Source organism: Bos javanicus, chromosome 12 (genome assembly GCF_032452875.1).
Source record: "Bos javanicus breed banteng chromosome 12, ARS-OSU_banteng_1.0, whole genome shotgun sequence".
Classification (NCBI taxonomy): Eukaryota; Metazoa; Chordata; class Mammalia; order Artiodactyla; family Bovidae; genus Bos; species Bos javanicus.
Window position 1 is genome coordinate 26779781 of NC_083879.1, and position 22178 is coordinate 26801958.

A 22178-nucleotide genomic window follows, 5' to 3' on the forward strand; every position below is an offset into this window, starting at 1 on the left:
AGATTTGGCAAAGCCCGAGAGGCTGAGTGCCACCAAAACCAAAGAGTTTCTGGTTCAAATTTGTTTTCCTGTTAGGTGTTGCTGGGAGACCCATTCCCTTCAAACCACTGCCAACTATGTGGACTCCAGCAATTTGGTAGAGCAAAGAAATTTGTTGGCAAGCACAGAACAACAAATTGTTGGCTAATAGCAAAAACTGGAGATGACTCTATTAATGGATCCAGCAAAGTCTTTTGTCAACTCAGTGAGAAGTCTAATCTAAATCTGAGAAGCTGGACCTGTAACAGGGACAGAGAGCACAGGCAAATTGCAGAAGACAGAGGATATTTTTCCACCATTAGGAGCTGTTTGTTATTTGGAAAGGACTCCCAGGCTTAGTACTCATTATGGAAAACAATGATGTGATTGGATGCTTACAGCCCAAGTGCTTTGAGAAATGGTAAGGGAAGAAAAACACGTAGACCGTATGCTAGCATCTGCCCTTTGAATTCACAGACTTTTCTCACCAGTTTCTTTGACAAAGAAGAAAGGATGTCATGATAATGAAAATGTGTCATTCTGTGAAATGAGATGGAGTAGGAGTTAGATGTTGATAATGTCAGTTCTCAGAACATATCCCTGTCACTGCCTAACCAGCTCTACACATTTTTTGTGTATCTTTTGATGTATAATGTCACTGTGTTCAAAATGTTATATGTGTGGATATGTATCTATATGCATACATTTAGATTAGGCGTATCTGAATTTTGTTGGATCCTTACAGGAAAAAATTGTTGATTACCATTTGTTATGGAAATTCCTCACCTTTTATTAATTTATTAAACTATATCAGTAAATATTTATTGGTCATTTAGTATGTGTTCAGCTCTATATTAGGTGGTGAGGCTATAGCAGTGAACAAAATTAAGTAAAAATTCCTATAATCACAGAGGTTATATTCCCGTGCAAGGAGAGGAATATAAGCAAACATGTAAGTAAAATACATAGTGTGTTGATAAATAATAAGTATTAAGTAGGAAAATAACGGAGAAGGCAATGGCACCCCACTCCAGTACTCTTGCCTGGAAAATCCCATGGATGGAGGAGCCTGGTAGGCTGCAATCCATGGGGTCTCGAAGAGTCGGACACGACTGAGTGACTTCACTTTCACTTTTCACTTTCCTGCATTGGAGAAGGAAATGGCAACCCACTCCAGTGTTCTTGCCTGGAGAATCCCAGGGACGGCGGAGCCTGGTGGGCTGCTGTCTATGGGGTCACACAGAGTTGGACACGACTGAAGCGACTTAGCTTAGGTAAATAAAGCAGAAAGAAGGGGTGGGGTATTGCAATTTTAATTAAGGTGGCGAGAGAAGACGTCACTAATTAGGAGTCATTTGTACAAAGATTTGAGGGAAGTGAAAGAACAATTCATGTAAAGGAAGAGTGTTCCAGACAAAGAGAGGTGCAAGTTCCAAGGTCTGGACTGAGCCTGGAGCACTCCTGACACATCTGAACAACAGCAAGGAGACCAGTATAGCTGGGGTGACATGAACAAGAGAGGGAGAGCAGTAAACGTCAAGGCGAGATCAGAGGATTTCCCCAGGATGAGTGAGCCATGGTGGGACATTGTGTAGGGCTTGGTAACCATCCGCAAGGACTTTGGCTTTTATGTAAGGGAGTGAGAGGTGATGGAGGACATGACTTAAGTCATGTTTTAAAGGAATCATTCAGGCTGTAGCAAGTCAAGCACAGAATGAGAGAGAACAATTACAAAATTATTGAAAGAAGCTAAATGAGCGATAAGGGAGGCATAGGTCATGGTGGAAGCAGAGGAGGTGTAGAGATGGAGTTGGATTCTGAAGATATTTTTAATTTAGATCAAGGAGTTGTTGGAGCAGGCAGGCACCAGGGACAGACTTTGGGGAAAGTTGAGGGTAAGTCTCAGAGAGGGATGTTAGCAGTCAACTCTCAAAAGTGGAAGTGAAGTCACTCAGTCATGTCTGACTCTTTGCAACCCCATGGACTATAGCCTACCAGGTTCCTCCATCCATGGGATTTTTCCAGGCAAGAATACTGGAGTGGGTTGCCATTTTCTTCTCCAGGAGATCTTTCCAACCCAGGGATTGAACCTGAGTCTCCTGCACTGTAGGCAGACACTTTACCATCTGAGCCACCAAGGAAGTCCTGAGAGCTGGGGAAATCAGTGACTTTGATCTGCTGGACATCTGGATACCCATTACGTCTATTTCTATACCTTCCAGGGAGGTAACCAGAGTTAAAATTGTTATTCCCATTTTACAGGTAAGAAAACCGAGATTTAAAGAGATTAAATAGCTTAGTCAAATTCTCAAAGTTGCAAAATGATGCATCTAAGTATTAAATGGGTCTTCTGATGTCATGTCCTGCCAACACTCTTTCCTCCATCACATAACCCACCACCTCCTTGTCACAGGTATCTACTTCCTAAATAGAAGACCAGATTCCCCCTGCAGAGTTGAAATGCCTGCTCTTAGAGTGAGCTGCTGTGATTAAACTGCGTGTCCTTGTGTGTGTCAGCCTGAAGATCTCTGTCCATGAGCGGAGGCATGGGCTGGAACACACCTGTGTGTGCGTGTCATGGAGTGGGCACCTTGCCTCCTCCTCAGTCCTTCCCCCCTCCCTCTTCTCTCCCTTCCTCTCTTTCTTTCTCTCTCTCTGTCTTCCTTCCTTCCTGCCTTCCCTTTTTTCCCTTATTTCCTTCCTTCCTTCCCTTGCTGCTGCTGCTGCTGCTGCTAAGTCGCTTCAGTCGTGTCTGACTCTGTGTGACCCCATAGACAGCAGCCCACTAGGCTCCTCTGTCCCTGGGATTCTCCAGGCAAGAACACTGGGGTGGGTTGCCATTTCCTTCTCCAACGACCCAGAGGGATGGTGTGGGGAGGGAGGAGGGAGGGGGGTTCAGGATGGGGAACACATGTATACCCGTGGTGGATTCATTTTGATGTTTGGCAGAACTAATACAATTATGTAAAGTTTGAGAATAGAATAAAATTAATTAAAAAAAAAAAAAAGTGAAAGGGAAGTCGCTCAGTCGTGCCCGACTCTTAGCAACCCCATGGACTGCAGCCTACCAGGCCAGCTTGTAATAATGAGAACTATGTTTTGTCCCCAGCAAACTACTAACCGCTGTCTATGCATTTCCCCATTTATTTGTTATTGAAAGTATGAACAAAAAAGCTGCTGTAAGAACCTGAATATGGATCCTTGGAAGGGGAGTGACTTGAAGTAGGGGAGGGTCTCTCTTTGAACCTGTTCCTGCAGGGATGCCTGTGGAGCATTTTGCATGAAAGATACAAGGTTTTAGGTCAGAGAAATCCAACTGGAGACAGATTTGAGAGATTCTGAACATGTTCTTCTCAATGTTTGCTTCCTAAACCTCTGACTGGTAATCCATGAGCTAGTTTCCTACTTCATTTTATCTTTCCTGTTGTTTCAAACTGTGAGTAAATGTAACGAGCAAGAATTGCATTTAGGACAATCACAACTTTGGCTCTCACTCCTCCTTTAAGCTTTTTCAATGGAGGTTTCCTTCTTCAGATGCTGGATGGAGATGCTGGCAGATTCCAGCATCTGGGATTTTAAAGCATCATCCCAGTATCTGGGATGATAAAGCATTCTGTTTATTTTTGGAAAAAACACATTCTTATGGTGATTTGGGGTTTCAGGCATAATCTCAATTTCAAACACTTAATGTCCAGTCAAAGGTATTACTCAAGAAGTCTCCCTTGGTTTAACATCAAGGAAAGCATCAGGCTTTTCCTGACACATACATGGGCCAATGGCTTTACACTCTGGGCCTTGCAGATATTAATAGCTGTCTTTTGTCCTGTTTAGGGCCATACACTCTGTAGGTTCTGGTGTGGGCCCTCTCACCTGAAATCGTCGTAAGAAAGCATGAGTCTCTATTCTTGGTGGTCACCTGTGGTTCCTTTCTCAGCTCGAGGCATCATTAGGATCCCTACCCCATCTCCCAACAACCTCTTTCTGCAGGTGGCTCCTTGCACCTTCTGGTAACTGTCAGTTGGGACAGGACCCAGATACTCACACCAACACCCTGTGTCCTTCAAGGCCCACGTCTGACCTGGCATAGAAATGTGGCCATGGTACCCAGTGGCAGGGTGGTGTGTTGCCCCGCTTCCCAAACCCTTGTTGGATTTCCTGTGCAGGAATCAGACCACACCTATAGTTGTCTTCAGCTTCCTCCAGTGAGAACAGGTGGCTGGTTCCTGCACTGTGAAGTTTCAGGGGAGACAGGCCAAGTGCTCCAGGATGATAAAGAGCTGTGTGCCCCTGAGAAATACTCTTCCTCTTCCTGCATTGAGGAGGAGAATGAGGCTTTGGTAAAAGAATGATGAGAAATCACCCTTTTTCCAGCATACTTCTCTGTTCCTCACATACATGAGTAAAAATATCCTAAGCAAGAAATAAAGGCGATAGGAGGTGGTTACTTAGGCAGCAAATTTGAGGGAGGTCAGGGAGCTTCTGGAGGAAGGGTGGCTATGATGACCCCCACAGGAAGGAGCCTTGGAGAAGCTGGAGGAGGGAGCAGGAAGTGGGTGCTGTCACTTCCTCCCATTACTCATTGATTCCTTTGCCTCACATAACTTGGGGTGGGGATTCAGTGCTTCTGGCTTCCTGCCCTACTATGTGCTGTGACATCCCTTAAGATGTGGGATGCTCATGTCCCAAAGTGGCATCCAATAATGAGGAGACAGGTGTGGGGCTGGAGATGGGCTGAGATGCTCACTCTCAGAAAGTCCTCCTCATGCCTGTAAATTATGCTTCTCCGTAACTCTTAATTAAAGGGAAGTAGGTAATTTTGTGAGTGGAAAAACCACTCTCAATTGCAAAAAAAAAAAAATCGCTTATAAGATTCCAAGAATTTAAGCTTGCGAGTCAGAAATTTCACACCCAAAATGAAATTGGCGAGAAGCCCAGAACTCGCCATTTTCACTTTAGGTACTAAAATTCTCACGTGGATATACTTAAAGAGTAACCAGGGTATTAAAATGTCCTTTGGGCTTAAGATTTATATACATATGATTCACTGGCATGGTTATTTACTTAGCAAATAAATTCAGAGTTGGTTTTGTTATTTTGGAAATGTCTAAGAATCACACATTTATTTATTTCTAAGACAGTTTATGATCAGAAAGCATTGAGATTCTTACAAAGAAGATGTATATAATTAATGATCTCTTGGCATGCTTTCACATCTTGCATATTCTTTGTGAGAATCAAATATTACAGTGTTTTCCTCTAACTGGATGTGCTAGGATCTTAAGTGGTTAAGTCAGTTGAATAAGAGAATCTTAGAAGCTTAATCCTCTCCATTACCATTGGATATGGTAATTAAACATTTGTTACACACCTATAGAGGGTTGTGAACTACATCGTATAAACTGGCAGGGTCTGTTCTCCATGTCCAGGAAATACGTACATATATACACACCCTTGGGCTTTCCAGGTAGTTCTAGTGGTAAAGAACCCACCTGCCAATGCTGGTTTAATCCCTGTTTTGGGAAGATCCCTTGGAGGAGGGCATGGCAACCCAGTCCACTATTCTTGCCTGGAGAATCCCATGGACAGAGGATTCTGGTGGGCTACAGTCCACAGGGTTGCAAAGAGTTAGACACAACTGAAGCGACTTAGTGAGTATGCATGCATAGGCACCCATACATGCATGCTCCACAGAGGCAATAAGCCTTTTAACAAATATAGTTGAGTCTCATCATTTGTGGACCCTGTATTTGTGAATTCCCCTACTCACTAAGATTGATTTGTAACCCCCAAATCAATATTTGCAGTATTTTGTAGTCATCTCTGGACATGAACAGAGCAGTGTAAACTTTGAGTTGTTGGGGGAGCATGTTCCCAGCTAAGGCCTAGCACAATGACATTGTCTCTGCTCACTGTGGACACACGTCCTTTTCACAGTCTAATCTGTGTCCTGTTTTTGCACGTATATAATTTTTATTGGTGATTTCAGTGTTTACAAGGCCCCTGGATGTAGTACTGAAGAGCTGTCTAAGTGTCCTAAGTCTGTGAAAGCTGGGATGTGCCTTATGGAGAAAAGGGTGTGTGATCGATAAGCGGCTTCAGACATGAGTTATAGTGTTGTGAGGTCAACATTAATGAATCAATAATAGATATTAAATGAGATGCCTTAAACACACTTAAAACAAGGTTTTGTGTTGATTGGTTGATGCAAATGTGTGACTAGAGGCTCCTAGGAACCTAAATATATCTGCCTTAGGAACAGTGCTTTAGCATCATGAATGCTGTGTTTATGTCAACTTTATAGATCAAAACTAATACAAATAACAAGAATCAACTGCATCTGGTCTCAAATGATATATTCCCTTAGGTATGCCGTGTCCTTTGCCTACTGGATTTCATTCATGTACTTAAGTAAGTCCTGTTTTCACTCAACACAATTTTACTAAGGGCTTCCTATATGCCAGGCCCTGTGGACAGTTTTAATTCCAATCCAAAAGAAAGACAATGCCAAAGAATGCTCAAACTACTGCACAATTGCACTCATCTCACACGCCAGCAAAATAATGCTCAAAATTCTCCAAGTCAGACTTCAGCAATTTGTGAACCGTGAACTTCCAGATGTTCAAGATGGTTTTAGAAAAGGCAAAGGAACCAGAAATCAAATTGCCAACATCTGATAGATCACTGAAAAAGCAAGAGAGTTCCAGAAAAACATATATTTCTGCTTTCTTGACTATGCCAAAGCCTTTGACTGTGTGAATCACAATAAACTGTGGAAAATTCTGAAAGAGATGGGGAATACCAGACCACCTGACCTGCCTCTTGAGAAACCTATATGCAGGTCAGGAAGCAACAGTTAGAACTGGACACGGAACAGCAGACTGGTTCCAAATAGGAAAAGGAGTACGTCAAGGCTATATATTGTCATCCTGCTTATTTAACTTCTATGCGGAGTACATCATAAGAAACGCTGGGCTGGATAAAGCATAAGTTGGACTCAAGACTTGCCGGGAGAAATATCAATAACCTCAGATATGCAGATGATACCACCCTTATGGCAAAGTGAAGAAGCCCTAAAGAGCCTCTTGATGAAAGTGAAAGAGGAGAGTGAAAAAGTTGGCTTCAAGCTCAACATTCAGAAAACTAAGATCATGGCAACTGGTCACATCACTTCATGGCAAATAGATAGGGAAACAGTGGAAACAGTGTCAGACTTTGTTTTTTGGGGCTCCAAAATTACTGCAGATGGTGACTGCAGCCATGAAATTAAAAGACATTTACTCCTTGGAAGGAAAGTTATGACCAACCTAGACAGCATATTAAAAAGCTGAGACATTTGGATGCTTGGGGCTCGTGCACTGGGACGACCCAGAGGGGTGGTATGGGGAGGGAGGAGGGAGGAGGGTTCAGGATGGGGAATACGTGTATACCTGTGGCGGATTCATTTTGATATTTGGCAAAACTAATACAATTTTGTAAAGTTTAGAAATAAATAAATAAATAAATAAAGTAGAGAATATTTCCATCACCTCAGAAAGTCCCCTCATGATCTGTTTTCTGTCACTATAAATGAGTTTTTCCTGTTTCCAAGTTTCACATAAATGGAAGCATGTAGTATATACTTCTGTATCCAGTTCATGTGGCTCAGCATAATATTCCTGAGATTTATCTATGTCTTTGTGCGTGTCGGTATTTTGTTCCTTTGATAGCTGAGTTGTATTCCATTGTACAAATATGTACAATTAGTTGGTCCATTCACCTGTTGTTGGAGGTTTGAGCTGGTACCATTTTTCTGCTATTGTAAATAAAGCTCACATGAAAAAAAAAAAAAAAAAAGCTGAGACATTACTTTGCCAACAAGGGTCTGTCTAGTCAAGGCTATGGTTTTTCCAGTGGTCATGTATGGATGTGAGAGTTGGACTATAAAGAAGGCTGAACACCAAAGAATTGATGCTTTTGAACTGTGGTGCTGGAAAAGACTCTTGTGAGTCCATTGGACAGCAAGGAGATCCAGCCAGTCCATCCTAAAGGAGATCAGCCCTGGGTGTTCATTGGAAAGACTGATGCTGAAGCTGAAATTCCAATACTTTGGCCACCTGATGCAAAGAGCTGACTCACATGAAAAGACCCTGATGCTGGGAGGGATTAGGGGCAGAAGGAGAAGGGAACGACAGAGGATGAGATGGTTGGATGGCATCATCGACTCAATGGACATGAGTTTGGGTACACTGTGGGAGTTGGTGATGGATAGGGAGGTGTGATGTGCTGCAGTCCATGGGGTCGCAAAGAGTTGGAAACAACTGAGCCACTGAACTAAACTGTGAATATTGATGATAAAATTGGGGATTGAAAACAGCCACGATCCCTGGCTCACGTGGAAAGACAGAGTGTAAATGCACAGATCAGTATAGAATTACAAAGTGTGATAATGCTGTAAAGGCAAAGTGGAGAGCCTGGGGGGAATGGAGTGAGTATCAGAGAGACCTGTCATCACCTTGCAGGATTAAGGCGTGAAATTCAAGCTGAGGCCCGAGGCAGGCAGAACAGAGTCTGTGTATGGAAGTGGATGAGATTCCCAGGCAGCGGAGGCAGCACAGACTCCATGGCTGGAGGGTCTGTGGCACCCCCGGGGAGCTGAAGGCACCTAAGTGGCTGGAGCATGGGGAATGAGGAGGGCCTGGAGCGGGCTGTGGCATGGAGGTGGGCAGGGCACAGGCATAAGCAGGCTTACAAGATTGTCGCAGGCTCTGGTTTTTAGCTAAACATCCTACATCAGTCATTAAAAAGATTTTAAGCAAAGACATGATCAGATTTGTATTTTAAGTGATCCCTCTTGCTGCAGAGGAGAGAAATAGATTGAGGAAAATGAGGAGCCTGGGAAGTCAGCTCTTGTATAAGTTCCTGCACAAGATGGTGGTGACATGGGGTGAACTGGTGTGGGGAAGACAGAGTGGGAGTGTTGTTAACTGTCAAAGAGGTAATATGGCTGTTATTTTCAACAGACTGATCAATATTGAATCGCAGCAGGTGCAAGAGACTAACGATGACACGTCAGATGCCAGCCACGTGCGTGTGGTGTAAGAGGACGACACCATGTGATGCTCCCCTGCCCTAAAGCATAGAGATTTGTGAGGCTCGCGCATAAATATGAGATGTGGAGCTTCAGAGTTCCCACATTTGCATGTAACTCGCCTCTAGAATGGCTTTCTATGAGTAAAGTGGTTTTTGAGAATGTGATTAGAAAAAAGATACAGGGATATGCTAATATGACCTTTCCCCCTGATATTTTATAAAACAGTACAAACACAGATAACAAAATGTATATTTAAAAATGTCCTGGCCATTATGAATTATTATATGATTGAAACTGAAAATACTGATTTTATATCTTACTTCATGTCATGGCACCACTTTATTTTACTTTCTGAAATGTTCATAGGTATAATTTATGTTGATCTATTTTGGGGATATTTTTCTTCGTATCAATAAAAAATTTTTAAAGGCATTTGATGTTCTAAAAAGTACTTTCCTAATTGTTTTATGAAGGGATAAAAATAATTCAGTCTTTAAAATCTGAGGATTAATGGATCTGTGCTTACATGAGATAATATCTACCCAAAAAAAAGTATAGGTTGGCATTATTTTGAAACTATTGGTTTGGCCAAAAAGTCTGTTTGGTGTTTTCTGTTACATCATATGGAAAAACCCAAATGAACTTCTTGACCAACCCAATATTTTGTTTTCCCATCTATTCTGTGCGTTGAATGGATATGTAATCTTTCCCTTTTGTGTTGAAAAACATCCAGAGAGAGGTCATTTTTACAGAAAGTGTTTGTGATCAACAAGTTAGATGGACAAGCTTACAAAGGAAAAATATTGCTCAAGATCTAAGGTTTCCACCTCCACTTTTATTTCTCTTGTCAGCTTACTAAATATTTAATTCAGTTGCAGGACCCCACAAAGTTCTGGAAATACAAATGGGAAAGGAACATAGTCTTTGATCTTTAGAGTTTACTAGAAGAGATGGACATGGAAACTAACCAAACCTGATTATTTACTGGGGAAAGTTTCCACAAGCTGTTATGACAGCACAAAAGAAGAAGAACTATCAGGATGGTGTTCCAGAGGAAGGGCCAGTGAAGGCTTGAAGGTAGAGCTAGGATTGAGCAGACTGGGATTGGCCAGACAGATGAAACACCATGTGTCCAAAGTAGGCAGGGGTTAAAAATATAGCATATTTGGAGAATTGCAAGAATTTAGATGATAGTTATGAATGAGTAGAGAAAAATGAAAATCTCATGTCAGATGACTTTTTCATTCCCCAGTGTGCATTTTGGCATGGAAAATTGTGTTGGCTGTGCAAGGGGAGACATTGTGAATAAAGTATTTGATATAATTTCCTTTAATTTAATTAGATAATGAAGAGTGTAGACAATAGAATAATGCATTTGGACTTTTTATAATTAATTTAGAAACCTTATGCCTGCTGGGATGCAGATGAAATAATTACAGGGATCTGAATCTCTTAATAAATTGCTTTCACATTTTTGAGTAGCCTGAAACATGCTCTGTAAGCATGTCTATTTTCTTCTTTCTCCTCTTTTGTTCCTTTCTTATTCAAGTTCAGACATAGTAAAGATCATTATTTACCATCTTTAGTTTTAAAGGTAAGACAGGTTTCACAGGTGGGAAGAGATCATGCTTTTTAATGTTAATTTATTCTTCAATTCAGTTCAGTTGCTCAGTTATGTCTGACTCTTTGTGACCCCATGGACTGCAGCACGCCAGGCTTCCCTGTCCATCACCAACTCCTGGAGCTTACTCAAACTCACGTCCATCGAGTTGGTGATGCCATCCAACCATCTCATCCTCTGTCGTCCCCTTCTCCTGCCTTCAATCTTTCCCAGCATCAGGGTCTTTTCCAATTAGTTCTCCATATCAGGTGGCCAAAGGATTGAAATTTCAGCTTCAGCATCAGTCCTTCCACTGAATATTCAGGACTGATTTCCTTTAGGACGGACTGATTGGATCTCCTTGCAGTCCAAGGGACTCTCAAGAGTCTTCAAACCATAGTTCAAAAGCATCAGTTCTTTGGCACTCAGCTTTCTTTATAGTCCAACTCTCACATCCATACATGACTACTGGAAAAACAATAGCTTTGACAAGATGGACTCTTGTCGGCAAAGTAATGTCTCTGGTTCCTTATAACTTTCCTTCCAAGGAACAAGCGTCTTTTAATTTCATGGCTGCAATCACCATCTGCAGTGATTTTGGAGCCCAAAAAATAAAGTCTGTCACTGTTTCCATTGTTTCTCCATCTCTTTGCCATGAAGTGATGGGACTGGATGCCATCATCTTAGTTTTTTGAATGTTGAGTTTTAAGCCAACTTTTTCACTCTCCTCTTTTGCTTTCATCAAGAGGCTCTTTAGTTCCTCTTTGCTTGCTTCCCTGGTGGCTCAGACGGTAAAGTGTCTGTTTGCAATGCAGGAGACCCGGGTTCGATCCCTGGGTTGGGAAGATGCCCTGGAGAAGGAAATGGCAGCCCACTCCAGTATTCTTGCCTGGAAAATCCCATGGACTGCGGAGCCTGGTAGGCTACCGTCCATGGGGTCGCAAAGAGTCGGACACGACTGAGCGACTTCACTTTCACTTTCACTTTTGCTTTCTGCCATAAGGATGGTGTCATCTGCATATCTGAGATTATTGATATTTCTCCTGGACATCTTGATTCCAGCTTATGCTTCATCCAGCCCAGCATTTCTCGTGATGTACTCTGCATACAAGTTAAATAAGCAGGTTGACAATATACAGCCTTTCATTCTTACAACATAAGAATTGAAAATCTCCCCCACATAATATTTCTTACTATTTTAAAAAAATTATATCTGATTCCAAATTATCTCAGATATAGTCTCTGTTTGACAACTACCTGCCGGTAGAAAGTCATTTGTCCATGAGATTTCTAAAATCGAGCTTTTAATGAAGAGCATACAGATTACTTTAAAGGGACTATTTCACAGAAAGCAATACTGAGTATTAACTAAAAACCATTTAAGATAACTATTTAAACACCTGCCCTGATTATAAAAGTTGAAGATCTTAAAATATATTTCATGCAAAGTGTAGGTCTTTTCATATTAAAAAAAATTCTGTTCAGGTTTATTATTCTAAAAGGTTTTAGGTTTTTCATTCCAAATTGGATTCAGATCAAACTCCTAAATAAGTGAAACATCTTTTTTTCCTTCTATAATCTGTTTTCACTCTGAAGGCATTGGTTTCCTTGGGTTGGAGTTGTTTCAACATCTTGAAATGAAACGACTAATTAGAGTGCTTTTGTTTTTGGCCAGGAGTCTTTCTTTTTCTCTGGCTGGAGTTCTGACTTCTTTAGGTGCAGCCAGTACTGTGTATTCCCACTTCCAAATTTTGGTGTAGAAACTACCATTGGTTGAGCAACAAAAAATATATGAATCAAGTTTCTGACAATTGTTTATTTATCTTTCCCTTGTTGTTCAGTCGCTAAGTGGTATCTAACTCTTTGCGACTCTATGGACTGCAGCACGCCAGACCTCCCTGTCTTTCACTGTTTCCTGGAGTTTGCTCACTCATATCCACTGAATCGGTGATGCCATCACCCATCTCATCCTGTCATTCCATTCTCCTCCTGCCTTCAATCTTTCCCAGCATCAGGATCTTTTCCGATGACTTAGCTCTTCGCATCAGGTGGTCAAAATATTGGAGTTTCAGCTTCAGCATCAGTTATTCCAATGAATATTCAGGGTTGATTTCCTTTAGGATTGACTGGTTTAATCTCCTTCCACCCCAAGGAACTCTCTAGAGGCTTCTCCAGCACCACAGTTTGAAAGCATAAATTCTTCAGCACTCAGTCTTCTTTATAGTCCAGTTCTCTCATCTGTACATAACTACTGGAAAAACCACAGCTTTGACTATATGGACCTTTGTTGGCAAACCGTTGCCTGCTTGGTACCCAACAGGACATATGCCAAGAAACCATAATCACTTTCTCATAGCTTCATACCAGTCAGGCCCTATAAGAAAAATAGTTTTATCTGTCTATCAACTCTATGTAGTATCTTCTGTTCTGTGTTTATGAATGCTATTTGGAGAGCCTATATTTGCCAAGTTTTGAGGCTCTCATACACTTTGGTATTATTTCTTACTTTCTCCCCCTGCCACTAGACATAAGCTTCTTTAGGGAGGACCCACTCTCCTGCTCACTGTTGAATTCCTCCTCTAAGTCATAGCGTCTGAACATGATTAAACACTAAAGAAATAGTAACTGAGTGAATGAGCATGGGGGTCAAATAGACAAAGTCCCTCTGTTCAAAAACAACACAGACAAAAGAGGACAGGGGAGCAACAGAGGAATTCATAAAAAAGTTAACAACGCCACAGGTATACCCGTGCTCCCCATCCTGAACCCTCCTCCCTCCTCCCTCCCCATACCCTACCTGTGGCAGATTCATTTCGATGTTGGGCAAAACTAATACAATATTGTAAAGTTTAAAAATAAAATAAAATTAAAAAAAAAACAAATATTAAGACACAAAACAATTAAAAAAAAAAAAGTTAACAACGAACCAATGACAGATCACTTCCTGTGTGCTCAGGAGGGGATTCCAGGAAAAGATTCACAGAGAAGATACTGTCTTAATATCACTTTATGACCGTGTTTAATTTGAGGTGTTCCAGAGACATGAAGGGGAGATATGCAGTGGGTTTGGAGCTCAAGATAAAGTCTTTTAATGTGAGCTCCTTGCCTAAACTTCAATTCATGTGTGTGTGTGTGTGTGTATTTTTATATATATATATAAAATGTGTATATGTGTGTTTGTGTGTGTGTGTAAAAATTTCCAAATACAGTGTTTTGGATCCTATGAAGACTAAATAAATAAAACACAATTTGTAGACTGATTAGATTTGGCTTAAAGAACATCTTATACACAATTGAGTAGAATAGTTTAAAACTGTTCAGTTAAGAGAGTGCAGTGCAATTCTTTCAAGAAATTCCTCAAAATATAGTTGTCCCTTTAAGAAATCTGGCCATGGGTGACTGTCTTATTCTTACACCATTCCTTGCAACAATTTATTCTATGTGGGTAATGTTAGATATTGGTAGAGAGGATTTGGGGAGTGGTATCCCTATTTTTTAAGAACTTACAATATAATGTGCATTTTTATATATTAAACATAAAAGGACACAAAATAAAGAAAGAAAAAGCATTGCAAATAAGTTTACCATACATAATGGGCTTCATAATGTTAAAAACAATAAAGAGTGAAGAGTAGCAGCAGCTCAGAGAGTACAATTGCTTTGTGCATGCTGACCAATACAGAAAGCACTCTGGACTAGTGGAGCCTCAGGAGCTTTCTCAAGAAGAGAATAGTTTGGGGAGATACGAGTGGGCAATGGCTGAGTTTGGAAAAGTGAGGAGGTAGGAACTGGGTTGCCAGTGTTGAAGGGGAGCTAGAATGTAATTGTGTCCAAAAGAAGCAATCTAGGGCAAAGAGGAAGTGTTTGGGCACAATGAAGGTAATCTGTACATTGTCTTTAGTGTAAATCACGGTATAAATATTCAGTAAATACCTCTTTTTTTCCAAGAAAAGACTGTTGCAATGGTTAAAATTGAAAGTGTTAGTTGCTCAGTTGTGTCTGACTCCTTGCAGCCCCATGGACGGTAGCCTGTCGGGCTCCCCTGTCCATGGGATTCTCCAGTCAAGAATACTGTAATGAGTTGCCATTCCCTTCTCCAGGGAATCTTCCCTACCCAGGGATTGAACCTAGGTCTCCTCCATCGCAGACAGATGCTATACTTCTGCAGGTAAACCACCAGGGTTATAAATCTGCTTATCTAATCAAATCCTGACTTTGAGATGTCATTATTTTAAAATATACTTCTCAGGTAGGCTCATTAAGCTTGACAGAGCATGACAGTATCTGTCTGAAAGTTCCCCTCCAGGTGCCTTGTGCTAAGTAGATGTATTTATGTTTTGTTTCAACATGGGCACCCTGAGATCTCTTTATGTGGGAGTCTTGATAGTTGGCCTCCTCTGGTTATGTTTTCACTGGAGAATCCAGGAAGTACGGGAACTGAGTCCTATTCCAGTGACCTATGGAATATATGCTATGTTTGTCTCCTCTGCTGAGATAGTCATCAATTATATGTGCTCTAAATGCATACTAATCTTTCCTTTAGAAGAAGGTTAAAGGATGTCAACAGCATGCCTCTGTGCTCCAGCTCATTAAGGAGAATGAAAAATCTCTAGAGATGATAAAAAGAAAAGAATTCAGGAGCATCATAAAAATATATTCTAAAGAAGTAAGCATGAGTACTCAAAAAATCAATGCCGGTGTTAAGCAGTACAGCAGTGAATGAATGTGACGTTGGGGGAAAAGACAAGGAAAAATATCATCACCAGTACAACATAACAGAACTCTGCTTGAGGAAACAGTGTGCTGCTTTTCTGGGAATAAGGGTTTCTAAGTACTATTAGTGAGTGAGTGAAATCCTGCTAGCACCTCAGGAAGAAGTTACTCTCCCCACCTCTTCAATACACATATACACAGTGATGGATGATGGTGGATAAATCTATATCAAGAAATACGTAAGAAATAAAAGTGTGAAAGTGTTAGTCGCTCAGTAATGTCTGACTTTTTGCAATCCCACGGATGGTAGCCCACTATGCTCCTCTGTCCGTGGAATTCTCCAGGTAAGAATACTGGAGTGGGTTGTCATTTCCTACTCCAGGGGATCTTCCCAACCCAGGGATCAAACCCTGGTCTCCCACGTTGCAGACAGAGTCTTTACCATCTGAGTCACTTGGGAAGTCCTAGTTATAATATAAAAGTGTATTAAAGAGAGCCTGACAAAACCCAACGGCCTTCTTATTTTCATCTACCTGATGCATTTGCTTTCTGTGTACCCACTTGAGAATGCATGTTTCTGCAAAAATGAACTTATGGTATATTTCTAGTTATTTGGAAGTTCTGAATAGAAAGCTGGTGGACTTAGATGCATAGAGCGTGTTATTTATTCCTCTAAAGTCATAACACTGAAAAGAAGATAGGAAGATATAGGAAGTAGGATATATGTTAGAAAACAAATGAATTTGGTCCTCTCATGTGTGGTTTATGATAGCAAAATGATAAGAAGTATTCCATGAAGACTGTGAAGAAAATGTTGTTCAGGAAAGGAGCTGACTGAGTCTCTTGAGAGCAAAGTCCTATTTTATTCATGCCTGCATCTTTAGCATGTAATACAGTGCTCTACAAATAGTAGGGGCTTAATACTGAGGCTTTAAGAGGTAGAAAGAAGAAAATGTTAGGCCAAAGAAATCACAATTCTATAAGTGATAATACATTAGAGATAAAAAAAGACAACACAAACTAAAGTGAAAGAAGAGTCCAGTTATTCTCATGAGAAAGCAGCAGAGAAACTGGTCAAGAATAATAATTTATGGCCAAACTTGTTTCCATGTAAGTGCAGAACAATGAGGAATTCAAGCAAAATGAGCTTGAAACGTTCATACAAGGAAGCAGAGGTTATCTGATAGGTATCAGTATGTTTCAGTGAACCGAAATAGAAGACAACATACTGTTCCAAAGAAATACATTTGATACGGACCAGGGGTCTAGCAGAGCAAAACAAGAACACAGATAATTCAGATCAATAGTGTGTCTGTGCAGAGGATGTAAAGATACAAAGATGTCTAAGACTTAATATTTGATATCAAAGAATTTACAAGCACAAGGGGAGATGGATACGTAAATATTTAACTAAAGAAGAGATAAGAATTGTAACTGATATGCCCGGAGGGCTCTGTATTCATTTCCTGGAGCTGCTGTCACAAAGTACCACACACTGGGTAGTTAAACAACAGAAATGTATTGTCTTACTGTCTTGGAGACTGAAAGTCTGAGATGAAGGAGTGGGCAGGGCTGGTTCTTTTTGGGGTCTGTGGGGTAGAATCCGTCCTATGCATCTCTCCTAGATTCTCATGGTTTGTTGGCAATCTTTGTCACTCCTTGGCTTATAGAAGCACCACTCTGATCTCTGGCTTCATTTTCACGTGATATTCTTCCTGTTAAATGTGTCCGTGTCCAGATTTCAGTATTTTCAAGGTTAGCACTTACACTGGTTTACATATTATTCTCATGCCTGCAGCCTTACTTGATGATTTACTAAGCTTGTTTCCAAATGGGGCCCCATGCCTTGGGGCTGGGAGTTAGGACTCCACTAGTCTTTTGGGTGACATAATTCAGCCTATAACAGGCCATAAAAACATTGCAATCATGGTGGCATATAGCACAGCATGTCCAACTTGGTGTGGGATAATAAAAATAGCTTTAAAAATTGTTTTAAAATACAAAATTGGCTCAAAGGTAAGGAAAAAAGTGATTGGACACGGGGAATCCTGCCTATTCAGTGAAGAAATTGAATTTTTAAAATACAACTTAGTTTATTGGGCTAACCATTTTATAGACCATGGCTATGGGCCAGAAACCAGATAAACAAAACTGATAAGATAGTCACCATCTCCAGAATATCTAATAAATTCTTCTTATTTTTTTTTGGCAGGGGTGTAGAGCTCAGTACGTAGAAAGAAGTGTGCAACTGTGAGTGGAATTAATTCCTATTACCTGGAAATAAGGGAAGAACTTGCTACTGACTGTAGGGGAAATTAATGAAAACTTAGGAGAACGTGACCACATCATTGAGAGATTTTTATTTTTTTTAATTTTTTGGCCTCAACCGTACAGCACATGGGATCTTAGTTACCCCACCACCAGTGTTCAAACCCAGGCCCCCCGTATTGGAATCATGAAGTCTTAACCACTGGACTGACAAGGAAGTCCTTGAGCAATTTTTGTACTGAGAGAAAGAATGTTAGATGTAATCAGACATACCCCACACTTTAAGAAAACAGATGTTACAAAGTTCAAGGAGAAAGTAGTTATAGTTCTATGACCAGAGGGAACCATAGGATGTTAGAAGTCTCAGTGCTGACAGCATCTTCCCATGAGCTGTCCCCAACTTGGTGAGGTGCCCAGCAGATTATCTGTCTCCCTCCCAACCCTGGGACTGACTTTCACACCAGCACTTGGGACATGGTAGGGCCTGAATCCATCCTTGCTAAATGATTATAATTATGGACCTGTTATAAAAATAGTGTGGAACACACACACAGACATAGATACAAAATGACATTCTGACATGAGATTTTGGAAGTTGAAAACCGTTTATTGGCATATAAAAACTTTAAAAAGTGGTGGTTTAGTTGGTTGTCAGGTTTGCATTCCTAGAAGCAGAATGTATGGTATGGGCTTTGGTATTTGCCTGCCTGTTTCTGTAGGATCTGTATTACCTTTGTTACTGTATCCAGTGTTACTCACTGTTAATCTTCCATGCTGTGGCCAGAGTGAACCATGTGACAGCAGTTTCTCCCCACTGCCTTCAGACTAGGTGTTTACAATATTGACTCCATCTAGCCTCTAGCCTCTTGTCCAGTCATAGTGAGCAACATGTATAAATCAGTTTTACAACTCTGCCTGTGTTCAGGCTGTTTATTATTGTTGTTTAGTTGCTAAGTCATGTCTGACTCTTTTGTCATCCCATGGACTGTGGCCCACAAGACTCCCTGTCCATGGGATTTCCCAGGCAAGAATACTGGAGTGGGTTGCCATTTCCTCCTCTAGGGGATATTCTGGACCCAGGAATTCAACCCGTATCTCTTGCATTAGCAGGTGGATGCTTTAGCACTGAGCCACCTGGGAGGCCCATGCTCATGCTCGTCCCTTTCTATCTTTACTGATTCACACTTAGTCCCCTTTCATGATTCCAGAAACTTCCCTGAATTCCCAGCCTGGGAGAAGTGCCAGTTCTAACTCCACAGCATCCTGTGTATAACTCTAACTCAGCAAGGCACCAAAATGGTCTCTGGATGTGTCTTTCCATGCCCCTGGCAAAGTTCAAGCTCCTTGAAGAGACGGGCATGAATTTTCACCCTTGTCGCCACCCAATGGTGAGCACCATGTGTAATGCCAGGCTTCATATATGTTGAAGTTTAATACTCATTACCATGGAAATAAGCTCACTATCTGTGCTGATGGGCCATAACACACACTGCCAACAATCGGTTCGTTGATGAGAACTGACAGTTTGTGGCAAGGAATATGTAATAGACGGTAGGCTTTTCAGAACATTCTGTGAATGAAAGCTCGTAGGTGGCATCAACCAGAACATTGTGGTCCAATGTCAATGCTCAATAAGCCTTTGTTGAAATTGAATGAAATCAATCATTTATTTAGCCATTCATTCAAAAATCTTTTATTCAAATGTTGCAATGCCCCAGTACTGGTGCTGGGGAAATCAAGAGATAAAAGTCAATACAGATGTGTAAGCAAAGCATACTATGAAATGAGTGTTATAATAATTTTCTGCATAGTGTGCTGTACAGATACATAGGAGGAAGAAGCTACCTGTGTCAGAAAGCATAAAAGCAGATGTATGGGTTGTCTGCCTGTTTTCTCTACATGCATTTTCTGTCCTACTCTTCTCTGTAGTAAAACTCGGGGAGCAATATTTCCCAGGATCCCTTGCCTCCTGGCTTCCAGTGAAGCCAGTAGGGAGGCAAGGTGGAAAACGTGAGGGTCAGATGAGGAGATAAATCACGGTCTTTCTCCGTCATCTCTCTGCTCAGCGTGGGGTTTGCAGCACTAACTGCTGAGTTTCCTGCATGGCTGCCAGACCTGCTTGGTAAGCCAACTGTTCCAGCTTCCTCCAGGTGGCCCGGCTCCTTGGCACTGGAAACACTGACTTCTTCCTATAAGCTCGTGCTTTTTCTAGTCTCTTGGCTGCCACGGCCCCCACCCCTACAGGCTCCTTGGCTTTTCCATCACCTGTGAAATCCATACCCAACAATAAAGTCATTGAAACGCCTTAGGTGCTGTTTCCTGACTCAACCTTGGCTGATTCAGAAACTTCTCAAAGAAGGGCATATTTTAAAAATATTTTCATTTATTTACATGGCTTGCTGGGGCTTCTCTGATCTTTGCTGTGGCATCTTCATTGCAACATCAGGGATCTTTAGTTGCAGCATCTGGGATCTAATTCCCTGAACAGGGATTGAACCCAGGCCCCCAGCATTGGGAACTCAGAGTCTTAGACCCTGGACCACCAGGAAGTCCCAAAAGAAGGGCATATTTAAAAGCTAATGGAATGGGGCAGTTTCTAGAGATTTCATCCCTTTTTATATCAGTGCTTAATATCCTATTGTTGTCTTGTTGATGCTGTAGAGAAAGTTTTAATTTTCCTTGGACTCAGATTTCTCACCTAAAGAAAAACAGAAAAATGTAATGTATTTCGCCATCTTGGAATTTTTTTCACTCATTCATCCAACATATTTTGTGGAAGATCTACTCACCAGAGGTTCCATACCAGCCCTGAGGGTGATAATCATCATCACGACAGATACGATCGCTGCTCCAGAACATCACAGACCAGGGGATGAAAGGTGTGTGCAACACAGTGACTTAGAAGATGCTGACTTCAATAGCAGTGCCTCAGTAGTCGTATTTCCTTTAAAGCACCCATTACCTTTTCAAGTCAGTGTTAGTAAATGACCATGTAACTGTTTGAGGATCACAAAGCATGTGGAAATGCTCTCATTAAAACTAGATGGAGACCATGGATGCTTTTAGTCCAAGGAGTTTTATAAATGAAGCTAAGAGAGGTGTAAAATGTATACTGTTTTAAATAACCCAAAAATGATTTGTTGTAACCTTCTTAATCAACAGACCTATAATTAGGGAATAAATGTGCCCTCTTAGTGACTCAGGCCCCAAGTGAAATACGTTTGGCAAGAATATCTTTTCAGAAATTGCTTTGGTTCAGGAAGTGCTTGTCATGCTTTATATGCTAGGATAGGTTCTTTTAACATTTAACAATGAATGATTATTTCAGAGGTATGAAGGATGAACTTAATCAGTCCTTTATTCTGTAAGTGGGAAATCAAATTCATTACATTTTGATCAGAAGAAATCTTATTTTTACATACTTTCAGAATATAAATTTTAATATCCTCCAGAAACACATTTCAGTGTCAGGAAGTTTTTTCCATCTTGTCTAAATCTTCTAGCTATTCTTAGCAAAGATGAAGGACAATTGGCTACAATCCTTTGTATAATAGACCAAGATTATAGCTATATATTTATTCACTCTTTCATTCAACATGTTTTTATTGAGCATTTACTAAAACTAAGAGCCAGACCCTGGGAAAATATTTAGCAGAACAAAAGTGCCTCAGCCTTTTAAATTAATTTTCATGCTCTAAGAATCTTTGCTTTTTTTTTCCTTAGATCAATTTTTACAACCGTAAATTTCTATTCCTATCTGTTGCATTTACATGCTACATGCGATAGGACAAGCCAGTTACACTATGTAAAATAAGTTTCCTACATCTGTACAGCGGGGATGATTGTAGTACTTACCACGCAGAATTGTCTGAGGCTTGAATGGGCTAATAGATGCTCAACAAACATTAGGTCTTACCATAGCCGTTATCATTTCATTGGAGTCTCTCCAGTTGTACTCTGCAGTCAATACAGCCAATTTAAGACATGTAACTATTTAAATTTAAATTCATTAAAATTAAGCATAGTTAGAAATTCAACTTCTCAGTTGTTCTAGTAAAATTTCAGATGCTCAGTAGGGACATGTAACCAGTGCTAACCATATTGGATAGTATAGCAAATATGGAACACTCCCATCATTGCAGAAAGTTCTGCTGGACAGTACCTCAAATGAGAGAGAGAGAGAGAGAGAGAGAACAAAAGACATTGTCCCCAAAGATATCAACTGGTGCACAGAATGAGTAAAACCTAGAGCCAGCCTTATTTCTGATTGCTTTGCTGCAATTACCACCTATTCAAATAGTCATTTATCTGTTATGTCCCTTCTGAGGAGCTCTATAAGACAGCATTTATAAACATAAGTTCTGGAGTTAGGTTTCTGGAGTCTAAATCCTGAACCTACTACTCACTAGCTGTGTGATTTGGGACAAGTTTTTAACCTCTCTGTCCTATATTTTCTGCATATGAAGTAGAGACCATACAGTTCCTATCTCATGAGTAAATCCATATAAA

General features: G+C 40.8%; 1 long non-coding RNA gene across 18 annotated transcripts in view; it reads left to right on the forward strand.

Annotated features, from left to right (window-relative positions):
* The window catches only part of LOC133258319 (uncharacterized), a 594951-nt gene that overhangs the window by 202376 nt on the left and 370397 nt on the right, over positions 1-22178 (forward strand). Inside the window, exon 6 of one of the 18 annotated variants that reach the window (XR_009739934.1) lies at positions 17614-17651. The exons of the other annotated variants lie outside the window; for them this stretch is intronic. This is a non-coding gene — a long non-coding RNA (uncharacterized LOC133258319). The remainder of the gene's footprint in view (positions 1-17613; positions 17652-22178) is intronic. 18 annotated transcript variants of the gene reach the window in all.